Source organism: Aulostomus chinensis, chromosome 5 (genome assembly GCF_037954235.1).
Source record: "Aulostomus chinensis isolate RoL2024-O1b breed Wild chromosome 5, RoL_Achi_v1.0, whole genome shotgun sequence".
Classification (NCBI taxonomy): Eukaryota; Metazoa; Chordata; class Actinopteri; order Syngnathiformes; family Aulostomidae; genus Aulostomus; species Aulostomus chinensis.
The window spans coordinates 14889075-14905625 of record NC_141324.1 but is presented as its reverse complement, the minus strand read 5'-3'; the positions used below and the strand labels follow the sequence as shown (position 1 = coordinate 14905625).

Sequence of the window (16551 nt, the reverse complement as noted above, 5' to 3'; positions counted from 1 at the left end):
TGAAAAATAACCCGGCTTCGAAACGTTGCTGAAAGTTAGCAGGGAAACGACAACTTATTCGGTATTTAGGTTTTGTTTTGGCTGTGTTAGCAAAGTAAGGTCAAATATTTAGTTGGTTGAACAAGTTTGTAGTTTATTTAAATTGTTTGTTTTTTCCCCGTCGGTAGTCTCCGCGTACACGAAAAACAATTAAGACAGCAGTTCGGTCAGTTTGGCTTAAAGTTACAGCTCCGAGGGAGCATGTAACGTTGTTTTCATTATTTATATATTTAACAAGCCAGTCTGTGTAATCTCAGGGAGAAGTAAATGATAGTAATACGTATTATTGTCCTGTCAACAGTCCTAGATTTAATCGAAATTGCAAGAAGGCCCACTGCAGTTTATGAACGGCAGGAGGGTGTATGAAGAACATGAACATGAAGGCCAATGTATTGTCAAAATAGCATTTTAACATCTATATGTGACTTTAGGTAGGTAGAATAAAGGTAGGTAGGTAAAATGTGTGTTTAAAATGAAAATTAGAATGATGATGTAAAAATTTGTAGTGAACCCAAACATATTCAGTATATTTTTACATAAAGTAAAGCAGTAAGCACTCAATTTGATCTAGTGAATGCTAAGAAAGATTGCTTGAAAATATGTTCTAATTCACAGATTATTTCTGAAATTTTTGGTGTATAGTTTCAGCTGAAAACTCCTTGTAGTCTGACACTAAGCTACCAGGGGTCATTTAGTCATAATAAGGATTTAAAAATCCACATAATGTAACGTCCTGGAGGCAACCTTTCATGGCCCAGTTGCTTTTGTAATGATGGGATCAGAGCTCAAGGAGGGCAGTGATGGTCTGGGTGTTGCATTCATTCACATCATCAGTTTGATGCTACGCTCAAATCTTCCTATCCCACATGCACGCACGCACACACACACACATACATGCTTGAACACACCGATACATATGCAGTGTAGACTGGTGTTGCTTATTGGGCAGCGGCAGTTGTGTTAATTGGGCCTCTGGGGTGACTGTCTGCATGTGCTCAGCCAAACATGATCATTTTTTCACCTTGTTTCTAAGAGATTTCAATATGGCTGCTAGCTAGCGAGATTGCGACCCAGGTTTGGATTAGAGAAGAGTCTGTTTACTGCTGAGATGACCCACTGAATTCTCAAACTCGACTGTGATGCTCCAGAATAGGCAGGTACATAATCTTGGTTGAAGGCCACAGTATTCTGTTACAAAATGATTCAGTAATACAATTTTCCTGCCATTTGGTAAGAGTTGTCAAGTAAAGCCAGTTTTTGTAACACAAAAAAAGAATGTATTGAGTCGCCTGTACATGCTGTGTAAGAAACACAGCAAGTGTGTGTGTGTGTGTGCGCTCAGTTATTGTGTATTCAAGATCAGCAGAATACAGTGTTTACAAAAGACAAAGGCTGAACACCTTCACGGAAAAGGACAGGAAATAGACCAGAGCAGATAAGTGCAAAAGTACAGAGACTGAGAGGATTTGAGGGGGGCAGAATAAAAAAGAAAGAGGGGGGTAAAAAAAATCGAAACAAGATCAGATTTATGGTAGTCTTTTCAACAGAGCTGTCTAGCTGCATTATCCTTGCTGAAACATAAATCGTGAAAGCAATGTGGAACGCAGAAGCATAACTCAGGTTTTCCTCTTGTGTGCAGTGACTGGTGAAACAATGTCTGGCGGGAACTGCTCTGCCTGTCCTATCACTCTTTTCCTCTTTACTGTCACTCCTGCCCTTTCTATTGTCTTTCATTTCTGCGGCGTTTTCACTGGTGTTTTTCTCCCTGTCTGTCTCTGTCTTCCTATGTGACTCTGTGCTGATCCGCTCCTCGGAGCTGATGCTATTCAGAGGGCAAAATTGTCATGGAGAAAGAAGTGTTTTGTCATTCTCCCTCTCACTGCTTTTTCCAGGCTTCTCTCATTCCCCCTCTCTCTTGCACTCTCTCTCTCTCTCTCTCTCTCTCTTTCTCCCTCTCTTCCGCTCTCTCTTTTTCCACAGCCATGGATTCAATTCCAAAGTTTTATAGGCTTAAGTGAGATGCACAAATGGTGATGCACTCTCATTTCTGTCTTACTTTACCGTTGTTCATCTGGAGGGTGTCACAATCTGATACCTCCATTAACATCGCCTCCTCAGTTCCATTTATATTCTCTTTCTTTTCTAGTCTGTCCAGGCTCATCTCTCTTTTAAAACGATACTAAACATAAAAAGTGTGTTCTGCTTTTCGAGTACTCACAGAAATGTGTGAAGAGCTCATGAAAATATATTTTCCCTCCAGCATTACTTTTTTGTGACTCTGGAATGAAGAAAGAGCCAGCCACTTTCACTTGAAGCTAATGGCAACAAATGGCTACCTGGAGCCTTAGCAAGAGAAAAACTGCCCAGAAATATCAGTTGACTTACCGTATTTTCCGCACTATAAGGCACACCTAAAAGCCTTAAATTTTCTCAAAAACCGACAGTGCGCCTTATATATGGATCAATATTGGTTAATTATGGCTACTGAAGTCAGGGGGCGTCGCCAAAGTAACAGCGGTAAAAACGGTAAAGGGGAATTCCAGTCCCACACCACTTGTGTGTGTATAAAGACCCTAAAATGGCACCTTTCAAGAGACACGCTTACGACGCAGAGTTCAAACTCAAGGCTATCAGTCACACAGCTACTGGTACGTACGGTACCGTATTGTGAATACACTAACTTGTTTTGGGAGTGAACGGAGTTGTCAGAACGTTGGTTTGTATTCTATTAATAAAGTTTGACTGACTGACTTATCTGACTGTTTTGTTGACATTCCCTTTAGCGCAGCTCCATCTAGTGGATGCATAACGCAACCCCAGCCACTACAGTCGTTTCTATTCTATGCGCCTTATAATGCGGTATGAAAAGTTTTAAAATAGGCCATTCATTGAAGGTGCGCCTTATAATCCGATGCGCCTGATAGTGCGGAAAATACGGTAGTTTTTTTAGAAAGACCTTGTGTGAGTAACTCAAGACAAGAACACCAGAACTAAAATAATCCAGACCCCCGACCTCGAAGGCATCCTCGATACCATCCTCTGTCACTCCTTCATTGTTCTCTTGAGAGGCAGCTACTTTATCTGCCAGGTAGCGAAGGATGAAGAAAGACTCCTCAGTAGCAATGCTGACCAGCTCACCAGAGTCTGACCAGAAGATCTGGGAGAAAAGTGACAAACATCAAGATGAGAATCAGATTAAAGATTAAGCGTGATTAGATAAAAAGTTCCCACGCAAGAATTCAAAATGTGCAGAATGGAAAGCCCGAGAATGACAAGAAATTCAGCCTCACATGTTTGGGCTGGATCTCGATGCGACGGATCAGCTGTGTGTTCTCCCAATCATAAAACGCCAGTCCATTCACTGACCTCACACCCAGCAAGAAACCTCCGTAGATCCCTGCGGGGGGGCAGAGAGAAAACATGCAGCTATGCAGTTAGAAACTGTGAACAAGTTCCAAAATCCACAGATCCTCAACAGAAACGTTCTCGTTACCTTCGGCTCCAAAGTCAGGCTTAAACGATTTCTTTTCTTTGAAATTCTTGAAGATCTTGACGATACTGTTGCTTTCTCTGATGGCATATCTGTTGGAAAAAGAAGGTGTATTGTCCACTTATCTTGAGCAAAACAGGGTGATAATTCAACAAGACTAAATACATACAACAGTGTTTTTGTTCTGTTAATTTATCTAAACATGGGACAAACTACAATCAAGAACAACTGATGGATGATGATCTTGACTTATATATATATATATATATATATATATATATATATATATATATATATATATATATATATATATAAAATATATAAAATATATTATTTATATATATATATATAAAATATATTATTTATATATATATATATAAAATATATTATTTATATATATTATATATTATTTATATATATTATATATTATATGTATGTATATATATGTATACACACACACACACACACACACACACATATATATATATATATGTATATATATATATATGTATATATATATATATAATATAAAATTAGTTCTCATATGTGAGATATGCTGCTGTGTGGAAAATAATTGTGTCCCCTTGTGTTTTGTACTGGCATTTATACATGTGTGAAGGAATGTCAAGTTTGTGTGCTGCTGAAAGTATAATGCAAATGAGGGCAGATATGCAAATGAATGTCTTAATTTGGATGTTAATTACACTGCACGGCTAATTATAATACATCTGATGAGGCGTAAGGTGGAGGAGAGGAGTGAAATGGAAGGCTTGCCATAGGATGATGAAGTGCGTGTGTATGTGTGTGTGTGAGGTGTTTGTGTTTGGGGCTTTGCGTATGCTAGTATTACACCAGCTGGTCCAGTGGCTCCGCTGGGGCTTTCTGTTCAGCCCAGCTCAATATGTGGTGGATAAACATTGCATGCAGTTCTGACTTCTGAGGACTCCCTGCTCTTCTTGCTCCTCCACTCATGCATGCACACACAAATTCACACACTTGGACATCCTTCTACTTCAAAACTATCTGAGGAAACACTTTTATTCCAAAATAAAGACGTGCATATTTTCCACTTGAAGCTTTGCCAGGTGGCTGGTTGTTAGAAAATGGCTGGGGGTGTGGGGGAGGGGGCGTGCATGTGTGCGTGAGTGTGTGTGCGTGCGTGCGTGTGTGTGTGTGTGTGTGTGTGTGTTTGTTTGTGTGTGAGAGGCATAGACAGTGATGGAGGAGGACATGGCAAAATGAAAGAGGAATTATATGCTTTTTGATACCTTTAGATATTTTTCAAATTTCTAAAATCATTTCATCAGAACAGCTTCATTCTTTATATTTATCTATTGATGATTTTCCTCTCTGAAATGACACTGCGCTGCATCAAAAAGTGTATTTTGCCTTTTTAGATACTAACAAATGCATGTTTTGGCATTACAGAAACATTTTTTTTGCCATCAAGTTTCATTCTGCAAATGGTGATTCATTGCTAGCAACTGCAAAACTGTCCAGAAAAGTCAGTTTGCAAACTCCTAAGTACATTGTATGTAATTATCCACATCTTCTTGATTCAGCTGTATGCTCAGTAACCCATAAAATTTTGGTTTGAGTTAAAACCAAATAACAGTGACACTTACAGCTGGGTGCTAATGTGAACTAACATGTACTAGCTGGCGCATTCAGTTGAACCAACTCCTTCACGCTTGTTTGTGGTAGTGCTGAGCTGGACTTAGATTTGTTTTTTCCATTTTTTCACTGTTTTAAAACACCTTTGAGGTCAAGACTGCAGGTCTTCATGGGTCCTATAATTCCTACCTGAATCTGGAGAGACCTGGAAATCTACCAAGATTTCAGCAAATAAGCATTTTGCCACAAAAGTAACACACTTCTGCTGATAGAAAACAGCGTGGCTAATCTACTGTGACATCTTTCATCTGAAAAAGCCACATTCTGTCATGGTGACGGATGACAAATGCAGCCCTTTCAGAATCAGCTGTCTGTCTAACATAACAAAATATAACAGCTCATTTGGCCTTTTGAAATATAAAAACCATTCCCGATCATTATTGTTTAGGTTTGCATTCCTAACACGCTATCAGCACCTGGTCTGTGCTGCTTTCTCACCATCCCTGTGCCATGAGCACACACACACAAACACACACACACACACACACACACACACACACACACACACACACACACACACACACACAGTGTTTCCACGTGGATATTGCACATTGGATATTGCACATAATATTCATCAGACCTGGGACCAGCTGCATTTGAACCGGACCCAACCTTGTTCCGATCAAGCAGGTCGAAGCTTGGGTCTTTGAAGACCTCTACTTAAGACACTTATTGCGTGTTGTGCTGATTTATTTTCCTTTTTAAGTGAACGCTGTCATGTCTCATGTTGTTGTCCCCCCATGAAACAGTCACATAAACTAACAGCGGTTGGGAGCAGCCATCTTGCCCCCCTGCACCTGAAAACTCTTCAGTTTCTCCTTTGACAGCTGCTGTCATCATTTCTGCATATTTATCCTGCACCCAAGCGTCTCTTATAGCAAATTCTACACTGCCCTCATTCAGAAAAGAGCTGACATGTTAAATGAATATACCACAGACTTTGACCTGCATTGCAGAGCCTGCAAAACTTAATAAAAAAAGAAATCAAAACATGAATAGTCAAAAATTCTTTGATTTTTAAAGATTTTAATGAATATTGTGAAAAGGCTGACACATCGCTAGCATATAGGGGCACCCCCCCAATGTAACGAAAAGGGAATCACTGTCTTATTGGTAAGTACAACAAACAATATCCATCAACAGATCAGTTTGACTTGGAAAAAAATCTTATATCCTGGTATAGCTAATTTTATAACTCTAACAATATATAGTATATCCTGATATAGAATGTTTTCTGTAAATTCAAAGAAAATGATGTTTAGAAATGAACAGCGTCTCCTGACTACTTTTTAATTTTGTGTATGAATACAATGAAAAGCTCTTTCTGTTCTTTTTTCTCTTTTTTATTTGTGAAATAGAACTGCAGAAATGTAACTTATGAAAGGAACATTTAAACAAGTGATGGAAATACCCAACAGTGCAGCCTACAAATAATGTCGGTTACATGAAGATAAAATATGATATACCAATAAGTTAATGTTGGTTTCATTAACATTAACAAGTAAACATTAACAAGTAAAACACTACCCTAAAGCAGTTCTGCAGTGTCTTTTTGACTATTACGATATAAATGATAGATTCTAACATCTCTAGATTTTTATCTTTTACATATTATTCATACCGCACAATGATATATATCATAATATCACATAAACCTACTCATCCTTACTAAAGACAGTACACTTGTCAGTGCCTGACCAGGGTGCTTGTGGAAAGATCTGGTCCCTGAAAGCTGCATAGAGGATGAATTTTGTTGTAAATATGTACTGCAACAGTAAAGACGTCTTTCTTTACTGGAGAGACTTGTAGCAGTTTGTCATGTTCCATTTGGCTCTTCCTTTGCTTCTCAGCATTGGTGTTTCGGCAGTTGTCACATAATATTTCTGTCACTTAGTCTGACTTTTACCTACTCTGCCTTCGATCAGAGGGGCCGTGCCAAGTTGTCATCCCCCCTCAGGTCACCTGGATGCAGCTGTGTGGTAAATGACTCCATCATGTCTGTGTTGGGATGTAAATATAGTTGACCTGAATCATTGAAGAAGTGAACCAGCTTGAAGTGGTTTGTTCTTCAGCAGCCACAAAATACACTGAAATAATGTCTAACTCAGTTCTTGATTGAAATATGAAGCAAATCCATCAAGGTGCATAATATATTGATAACAAAGAAAAGAGCGAGATCCAGCCTTGACCTTACAGAAATTTATAAAAATGCCTTGTCCTTGATCAGTTTGTCTGAGTGGAGCTCTGTTCGATAGTCATATATAGACTGCACTGAGGCGCTGTGCAAGCTCAGCTGTGTGTCTCATGAGACGTGTCACTGAAGTGTTATCTGTGGCGGTTATAGAGAGAGGCCCAGCACTCCTTTATTAAACAATAGACGGCAGTCTGTTGTGACTCATGATAAAGTCTGAAGTTATGAAGACATGCAAGACTGTGCACTGTTTTAATTATAATTCCAATACAAGCTAATTAGCCTGCTGTGTATTTTTACATTTAATAAAAAGTGTTGACATTGAAGTGTGTTCATTTTCAAGCAAAAATAACATCAAAAATACACACTAACACATGCACACACAACCCCCCACCACACACACACACACACATACACTCTTACACAAAGCCCTTTTCATGTTATCTCAAACTGGATTGAGTCATCTCCATCTCTTTTCAAGTTGTCCTGTGTGGGTTTCTTGTATAGTCAGTCCAAAGCTTCATTCTGTGCTTTGAAATGGCATTGTATTTGATTTTTGTATTGCTTCTGATTCCCTCCTGTCGAAACCATGAAAGAGCTATGTATTTTCCATTGTGAGACATGGGTTGTGGAGATGTAACAAACACAGGTTTGGGTGAATATTGCAGGGGTATGCTACTAGGTAAGACTACATAGTGCAGCATCACTGGTATTGCAGCAAGTCTTACCAAATACAATTCTTTCAAGTTTTCTAATATTTTTTTGCCTACAAGGCAACTCGGTGTGTGACTGAAAAATAAATTGCCTTTAAAACTAGAAATGAACTCTTTAGAGCACGAACCTCTGCCAACGTCCATGTGATATTTCCTGAGACATTAAACTCTTAAGAGACAAGAGTCAGAATGAGGGATGCAAAACATAGCTGTTAAAAAGTGCACCACCCAAGGTTAAATTTGTATATGTGAACAGTAATTTTTTTTTCATCCCTCTTGTTATCCTGAGAAGGTTCTGAATAGAGCACAGACACAAGCACAGTAGAGACCATGTATCAGCAAAATCCAGGAATGACTATGTTTATTAATGTTATCTCCTACCTAATTTAATTTTGTTTGCCTCATCTCAATGTGAGTGTCTGTATTTTGCTGTCATTTGCTGGGGATGTTTTTCTTCTCAGTCTAAAATAAACTAAACCGATGCTGAAACTATGAATCTAAATGCAAACTGAACCATGGGCCTGCCCCTTTAGGTGACAATATGTTGAATAAAATCTCTCTTGTTCCAAATGAATGCTTTTTGGTGTTTTAAAAATAAAATGATTTTGTTTATTGGCAAAAATGTATTTTTTTTTGTAATTTCACTTTAAAAAACAGATTTTTACAACAAGCAGCACATAAAAGGTCGCAATACCGTGATATCTGTGAAACCTTGGTATTTTTTTCTGTGGTTATCATACTGTCAAAAAGTCATGCAGCTACATCCTTATTTGTATCTATGCGGAACTATATGATATTACAAATGAACGCAGTAACAGTAATGTGTTTGTAGTCAGGATGGACCAGAACTGTCATTGATTCCAGCTCACTTCTTAACAAATGGTAACAGACAAGTTTTTGTTCAGCCCTACAGATATGAGCGAAGCAGTTGAATCAGCTGATCTGAATCAGCTGCTTGCTATGGTGACGATTAACAGCTCTGTTTCAACTGAATGATAACTGGGCTGTGTCTGAAATCTCATGTATACCAGCTAGGGGTGCAACAAAATAGTCATCTCATGAAACGATACGAAATACAAAACAGGGCTCATGATACAAAATACTCACGATACGTAATAAAGATGAAGAAAATCAGAAATTCAAAAATCAAATATTCTTTATTTTCTTCCTTAATATGCAGAAATACAAGTTATTGTTGCGTCAGTATAAAATTAAATGCTCTTTGGTTTGAAAACCAAATATTTGTTTATATATATATATATATATATATATATATATATATATATATATATATATATATATATATATATATAATCACCATTGCCTTGTCTTTTTCATGGGAAGCCAAAATAAGTCCACACAACCGATTTGTTTGATGAAGGAGCGTCCATTACTTGTTTGACCTCGTCTTCCTCCATTTAGAAATAATTGTTTCACTGCTTCCTCTTCTTCTATGGTGTTGCTACAGTGTTCTTATTCTTCTTGTAATACGTGTATACAGTAGGCGAGAGGGTGAAAAATCATCAGTGTTAGTGTTGCGCAATGGCACTTCACATTTTTTATACTGATTTTTATTTCATGCGTCTTTGAATTTTATTTCGTCATTTTTTTATTTCGCAAAATTTCGTAATACCCCTAATGCCTACTACGATAGGACCTATTCTGCATACTTCTGTGGACAGAAAATGTTAGTATTGTCCAGTGTCACTACACAATAAAATCAAAGAATGTCTTCCGTAAGAATGAGTCAGAGTTGACTCTTTCTGATTCGCCACCTGTCTGTGTCAATGACTTTCTGGTGGCAGCAGATAGGCGTATTTATGTGTGTCAGTGCATCTATCTATGTTTAAAAGATTAAAAGATTACTTTCATTTTTTTTCAATTTCTCCTCCTTTTGTAAAGCTGCCCGTCTTGAGCCTATTTGTCCTCTTTTGATGTTGCCCTCCGTGCTTCATCTGCTACCCTTTTGGTCTGCTCGTCCTCTTGCCCCCTCTCTCCTCTGACGTTGCATTAGCAAACAGTTTAAATGATGTATTTGTAACATTGACATTGCTTAGGTCAAATTTGTGTGTTTGTGTGTATAATGGATTGTTTTAACAAGTTATCATGCACCATTAAACCCACCTGAGTCATTTAGCTTTAATGCTTTTGGGGTTACATTGACATTTATATTGTGATATGTTGCATGAAAAGTAATGAAAATGTTAGTATCTGGCAGTGTCTTCATTCACACACAAGAATAGGACATAAAGTGTTTTTTTTTTTTAATATATTCTTATCAACAGAGACAGATATTTCTTAATTTTTTTCCTATAATTCAGTAAAGTAATAAAAACAAAAGGCCTGATATAAATTTAAATTGTAGTGGTATGGCTTTTTAATGAAACAATATCGTGTGGAGATATTTAGTTAGAAAAGAGGATCAAATACCAGTGTGAATAAAAGAATATGGTTTATTATTCACTTCCTGTTCCCCTTTCTGGGTCTCAAAGAGTATTTTTTTTAAAAGTGTATTCACTCTTTCTTTGTTATACGTTCTCATCTCTTGTTTCTGTTCATTCTCCCTTTACTTTTCAATTATGTTTGTATAAGTCCACATCACAGGGAAGATTTTCTGCATTTTTGGTGGCAAATAAGACACTAATAATGCCAAATAGCTGTATTGTATTCAAACAAAATGCACGGAGATGATTTGATTTAGCTGTTGTTGAATTCAAAACATTAATCCAAAAATGTGTATATTTTCACCAGGGGACTAAATAACCTAATTTGTATATCTTTCTTTTTATTATGTCAAGCTGTAATATCCACTTCGGGTGTCTTAAACAAGAAAGAGGAGTTAATCTACACTGTATTCCTGTAAAACACAATATTTTTGTGTTAGTGTGCATCATCAACTGATGCCAGCACAGAACCTCAGTTTCTGATTTGTTTCCTTCTCTCCTACTTTTTGTTTTTTTCTGTATTTTGATTTCTTTTGTTGTCCATTGAGTCATTTCCTTTTCTCTCCACCTCTTTTGTCTTAAGGGAATAAACAGTATATTAACACCCACTGCTCCTGTGTCAAGGTAGCAACATTTCCCATCATGTCTGTGACACAACAGCTGAGGTTTTTACATTTTTACTCTTGTGTAATGACATTTTCTGTTTATTTTGTTCATGGTTCACAGCTTTTGCTATTACAACTCTGTTCTCTGTCAGCAAAAATCCTATTAATCTTTCTGCAGTATCAGCATTGCTTTTGAGTTAATAACAGTGCTTGCCCAGGTTTTTTTTTCCCTCTTCATTATTGGTAATCGATCAGTGCAAGTCGAAGCTGACGTAAAGTGAAACGTCTATGTAATCAGCGCAAATTTAGCTGGCTCTTTGTGCAATTTAAGGTGTGAGATCACAGTTTATACTTACACATGATTGGTGTGAAAGGAGTTTAGCATTTGACATCAATTTGTGTTTCTATTATAATGCAGTGTCAAGTTATGTGTTTGTGGTATCATGGGACAGTGTTGTATGTATTTAATGTGACCTTATATGGGCCAAACACTGCCAGCCTCTCCAGGGGCTTGTTATTGCCTTCATGAGGTGTTGGTGCACTGTGTGCTCCGTGTCACAGACTCACTGTTGGGTCTGAACGATTAGTAACAGCAATATGCATGTTTTACACACCCATGAAAGAAAGACATAGCAACCTCAAGGCATGGCAAAGTTTTGGAACAGCCGTGGAAATACTAGCTATTTGGTTATCTTAATTAAACATTAATGGATATTTTGTTTGTATTGAACCACATAGCTTGTTATTCATTTGGGCTGAGTCTCTTTGAAGACTTAAACAAATCTCATAAAAATTTGCTTGATAGAAATGTACATAAATTACAGGTCTCATGCATGGATGTGCTAAAATACCTCAGTGGCACCCTCTATAAACTTCTGTACAATTATCATCAGGAATACTTCATCTACATGCAATAAATTCAGTAGGAATGTGAAATATGACCGACAGAGGTGCTGTGACCTCAAATTGATACTTGCCCTAAATTTTGACTTTTACTTTATTTATTTATTACCATTTTTAGCGGTCATACTTGGATGAACTCCTCTGTGAGCGTCTTCAGATTTTCTTCTAATTTGTCCTGCATATGCAGGAGACCTCAGTGATAGTAATTCGCAAAGCTTTTAAGTTTTTGTCACGCTGTGGATTTGGGAGGCTGGCAATTTTTGTACATTTTGCCTTGACACTTTTTGTTTTTATCTCCTTCCTACGTGTTCAGATCTACTTCAGACTACTTCTACTACACATGTTTCAGGGAATGTATGTGCATTAAATATGTGCAAACATAGGTGTGGAAAAGTAAAAATGTATATGAATCCTGAACATCAGGGGAGTGAAGTTTTACTGAGACGTGGCAGTCTAGGAGCGTAAAGCTCGGCCTTCTGTCCCATTTCACGAGTATTAATTTAAAGTCTTAGTGTACAAGCAAATTGTAAGCCAAAGCTCAGAATTCATGTGCTGGTTGGATTGATTGTCATCTCACTACCTGCTCATGCTGTAAGATTGATGGGCACCTGTGACCTTATGTGGTTATTGACATTGGTCAATAAAGCTTTGTTTGACAGCTTCAAGAACTATTTCTGTCTTGAATCTTTTAAGAAGAAAAAAGTAGAATAATCTGTTAAATAGTTTAGCAGTTGTATAGTTTAAAGGTTGTATCAGTTTTGGAAGAAGTTGTTGAAGTCATAGTAATTGGAGGTGGAAGTCGGATCAAACAGATGTGCATGATGCTGCCACAGCTGGCCCTCCATGCTTGTCTGACACCACGTGTGGCTGCAGCATCAGATGCTGTCTGCCACTTGGTGTAATGAGAGAAAATGTTTTGCATTCCAGTAAAACACTCTTACTTTGCTTCCGCTGTGTGATCGGATGTCGGATGGCTGGTTGGAATCAGTTAGCTGGCCGTGAGCGTTCTTTGTGCCCCCGTCACACTACAAGGACAACGTTGCCTGATGAGGCTGAAATTCTTAATGACTTTGATGTGAGTCATACAGCTCCGAAATCGGGCCAGAAATGGGCTCAATTTATGCAGTGTATGACCCGCTTAAGATGAGACTACACTGGTTCAGATGCCTTTTTGATGAACGCCTAACATATGGCAGTGTTGTCAGATGTATTGATTCATTTTAAACATCAATTCTGCATATATTTGAATTTAAATTCAAAAAATTCAAATTGAGATAAATGTTTATTAATATTTTTCTTTGATACTAAGAGAGTATTGTCCATGCTGGAATTTCACACTGCGATGTGAGTAATCACAAGTGAAAGATATGAAAATTAAAAATTTTAATTGATAAAACAGATGAATTATTGTCTGGATATTTTGAACATTTCTGCTCTGACTTTTTTCGCCTTTCTTAGTACAGGGAAGCTGAATAATGACCAGAAACGGCAGACAAGTATATTTGTGTTCTGTTCTCCTCTGGATTCTTTTTTTGCACCATTTTCAAGAGAAGTAAAAAAGACTTTTCTCTAAACAAAAAGGCTGGCAAAAAAAGACCTGTCCAAACTGAGAATGTCCTTTTCAGTCTACCTGTCACAATTAACCTGTGATTAAGCTGTTGAATTTCTGTGAAAATGCCAAGGCTTTGTGCTTGGAGTGCTCACCCTCATATCTCTGTGGCACATTGCCTCTTTAATTGCAGTCAGTTTTCCTCACAGACAATAACTTTATTGTGTTGTTGAATGACAGAGCCACCATGCTGGCACACCAGACTGGAAACCAAAAAAATTCTTGGATGAAAATAAGAGGAGGCTTGAAACTGCAGAAGAGAGTCCTTGTTATTGTGACATACTCCTAATATCCTACTGATGACAATCAATATACATTTCAACACAACACTGAAGTCGGATCTTTCCAAAATTATTGGAAGAGTAATGCAATTTAGTTGGAAATTTTGTCATTTTAACATTTATGTGATCCACTTGCAGCATTTTACCTTGCGAGGCAGCTGGATTTGCAGGATCACAATTCATCTTATAGGCTTTCAGTTCTTTGTTTGGTGCCATCAGTGGACTAGGGGGATTAGCTAAAACTTAACTACTGAGTGAATCCTCCTGTTCCAAGTGCTCAGATGGTCTCTGATGCCATCTCAATCCACACTTACTGTTTTTTGAATTTTAAAGTAATTGATCGGATAAAGGTTCCTAGTTGTCATCAGGAGGGAAAGTGCTACTGATGATAGCCTCTAGCAGTTAAGTAAGTAACATTGTGGCTGTGAGTTTGAATGAATCTTACCTACCTCCCCGCAGGCATTAACAATTATACGTGTTTTATTTTCAATTACAAGTCTGGCTGGACTAAAGCATCCGCCAACTCCTGGACAGTGTGTGGTGCAATGTGGCATTGGTGGATGGAGCGAGACATGATGTCCCAGATGTGCTCAATTGGATTCAGGTCTGGGGAACGGGCGGGCCAGTCCATAGCATCAGTGCCTTCGTCTTGCAGGAACTGCTGACACACACTCCAGCCACATGAGCTAGCATTGTCTTGCATCAGGAGGAACCCAGGGCCAACCGCACCAGCATGTGGTCTCACAATGGGTCTGAGGATCTCATCTCGGTACCTAATGGCAGTCAGGGTACCTCTGGCGAGCACATGCAGGGCTGTGCGGCCCCCCCAAAGGAATGCCACCCCACACCATGACTGACCCACTGCCAAACTGGTCATGTTGGAGGATGTTGCAGGCAGCAGAACGTTCTCCACGGCATCTCCAGACTCTCACATGTGCTCAGTGTGAACCTGCTTTCATCTGTGAAGAGCACAGGGTGCCAGTGGCAAATTTGCCAATCTCGGTGTTGTCTGGCAAATGCCAAACATCCTGCACAGTGTTGGGCTGTAAGCACAACCCCCACCTGTGGGCGTCGGACACATGCACATTTGTGGCCTGCTGGAGGTCATTTTGCAGGGCTCTGGCAGTGCTCCTCCTGCACATACAGCAGTCCTGCTGCTGGGTTGTTGCCCTCCTACAGCCTCCTCCACATCTCCTGATGTACTGGCCGGTCTCCTGGTTGCGCCTCAGTGCACTGGACACTACGCTGACAGACACAACAAACTTTCTTGCCACAGCTCGCATTGATGTGCCATCCTGCATGAGCTGCACTTCCTGAGCCACTTGTGTGGTTTGTAGACTCCGTCTCATGCTACCACTCGAGTGAAAGCACCACCAGCATTCTAAAGTGACCAAAACATCAGCCAGAAAGCATAGGAACTGAGAAGCGGTCTGAACCTGCAGAACCACTCCTTTATTGGGGGTGTCTTGCTAATTGCCTATAAATTCCACCTGTTGTCGATTCCATTTGAACAACAGCAGGTGAAATTGATTGTCAATTAGTGTTGCTTCTGAAGTGGACAGTTTGAGTTTACAGAAGTGTGACTGACTTGGAGTTACATTGTTGTTCAAGTGTTCCCTTTATTTTTTGGAGCAGTGTATATACAACATACTTAAAGTTTAACATGCCTAAACATCAATTATAGCAGAGTGTTACAAATGCACAGTACTGGAGTTTTGTTTTCAACAACACCAAATTAAGGAATACAAGTAAAGCTAATAAAATCACATTTTTGCATTAAAAAAATTTGAATAATGTCCTGATGGCTGTTGAATTTTAGAAAAAGCCTCATAATCTTGGCCACATCTAACAATAATGACTTTAAATAAATAACTGGATTTCACTGGGTGAAACCCTGTAATATATACATTTGTTTTTATTGAGATAATATCGCCATTGTTAACCCCAGCTATCTGTCGAATGAGTGGGAAAATATTGACACATTGGACATCGGTGAATAAGCCAATATTTTGCATCCCTACTTTATACACCCAAGTTATTTTATTCATTTCTCTTTTAACATGAATCATTTTGTCTGTTTTCCTGTTGAATCATATCTAAAGTTTTAGGAAATACACTGTTAAAATGTCATTAAACATCTGCAGTTTATTAAAAATTTGATCTGAGCATTAAGAGTTTTGACATCATTGTGCAGCAGCCATACTTCTTCCCATCCTTCCTCCTCACAGCTGCCATTTCTCCTTTCGCTCTGGCTCTTGCTTCCTCCACAATTAAAGGCACCCACACGTACACCATCAGCCTCCTTAATAAGGCTGCTATCCTCACCAGTAATAGGGATCAGCTGTGGGTGAAATGGTCCAAGATGGCAGCTCCACAAAACATCAGGCAGATGCTTTCAGCGAGGATAGCCAGCTTGCTCATCTTGTTAACCCCCTGACCTTTGACTGTACTCCTTACTTTTTTCCATTGGACTTTAATACGACTCCTCACATCGCTCACAACGGGGCTGAAATGCAATACAATATTAAAGAGCTACACTGTTTACCTCTCAAGGTGCTGGTTGCCTCTCAAGCATCATTTCTATATTTAGACGTAGCTCAGA

At 38.7% G+C, this 16551-nt stretch overlaps 1 protein-coding gene and 1 long non-coding RNA gene across 3 annotated transcripts in view; one reads left to right on the top strand and one right to left on the bottom strand.

Moving 5' to 3' along the window:
- LOC147261388 (calsyntenin-2-like) overlaps positions 1–16551 on the top strand; it is a 175653-nt gene that overhangs the window by 190 nt on the left and 158912 nt on the right. The window lies entirely within an intron of this gene.
- Positions 2505–3621, bottom strand: LOC147261391 (uncharacterized). The gene is made up of 3 exons (XR_015116102.1): positions 3533–3621; positions 3330–3436; positions 2505–3196 (listed from the first exon to the last, which is right to left on the bottom strand). It is a non-coding gene; the product is annotated as an uncharacterized LOC147261391 (long non-coding RNA).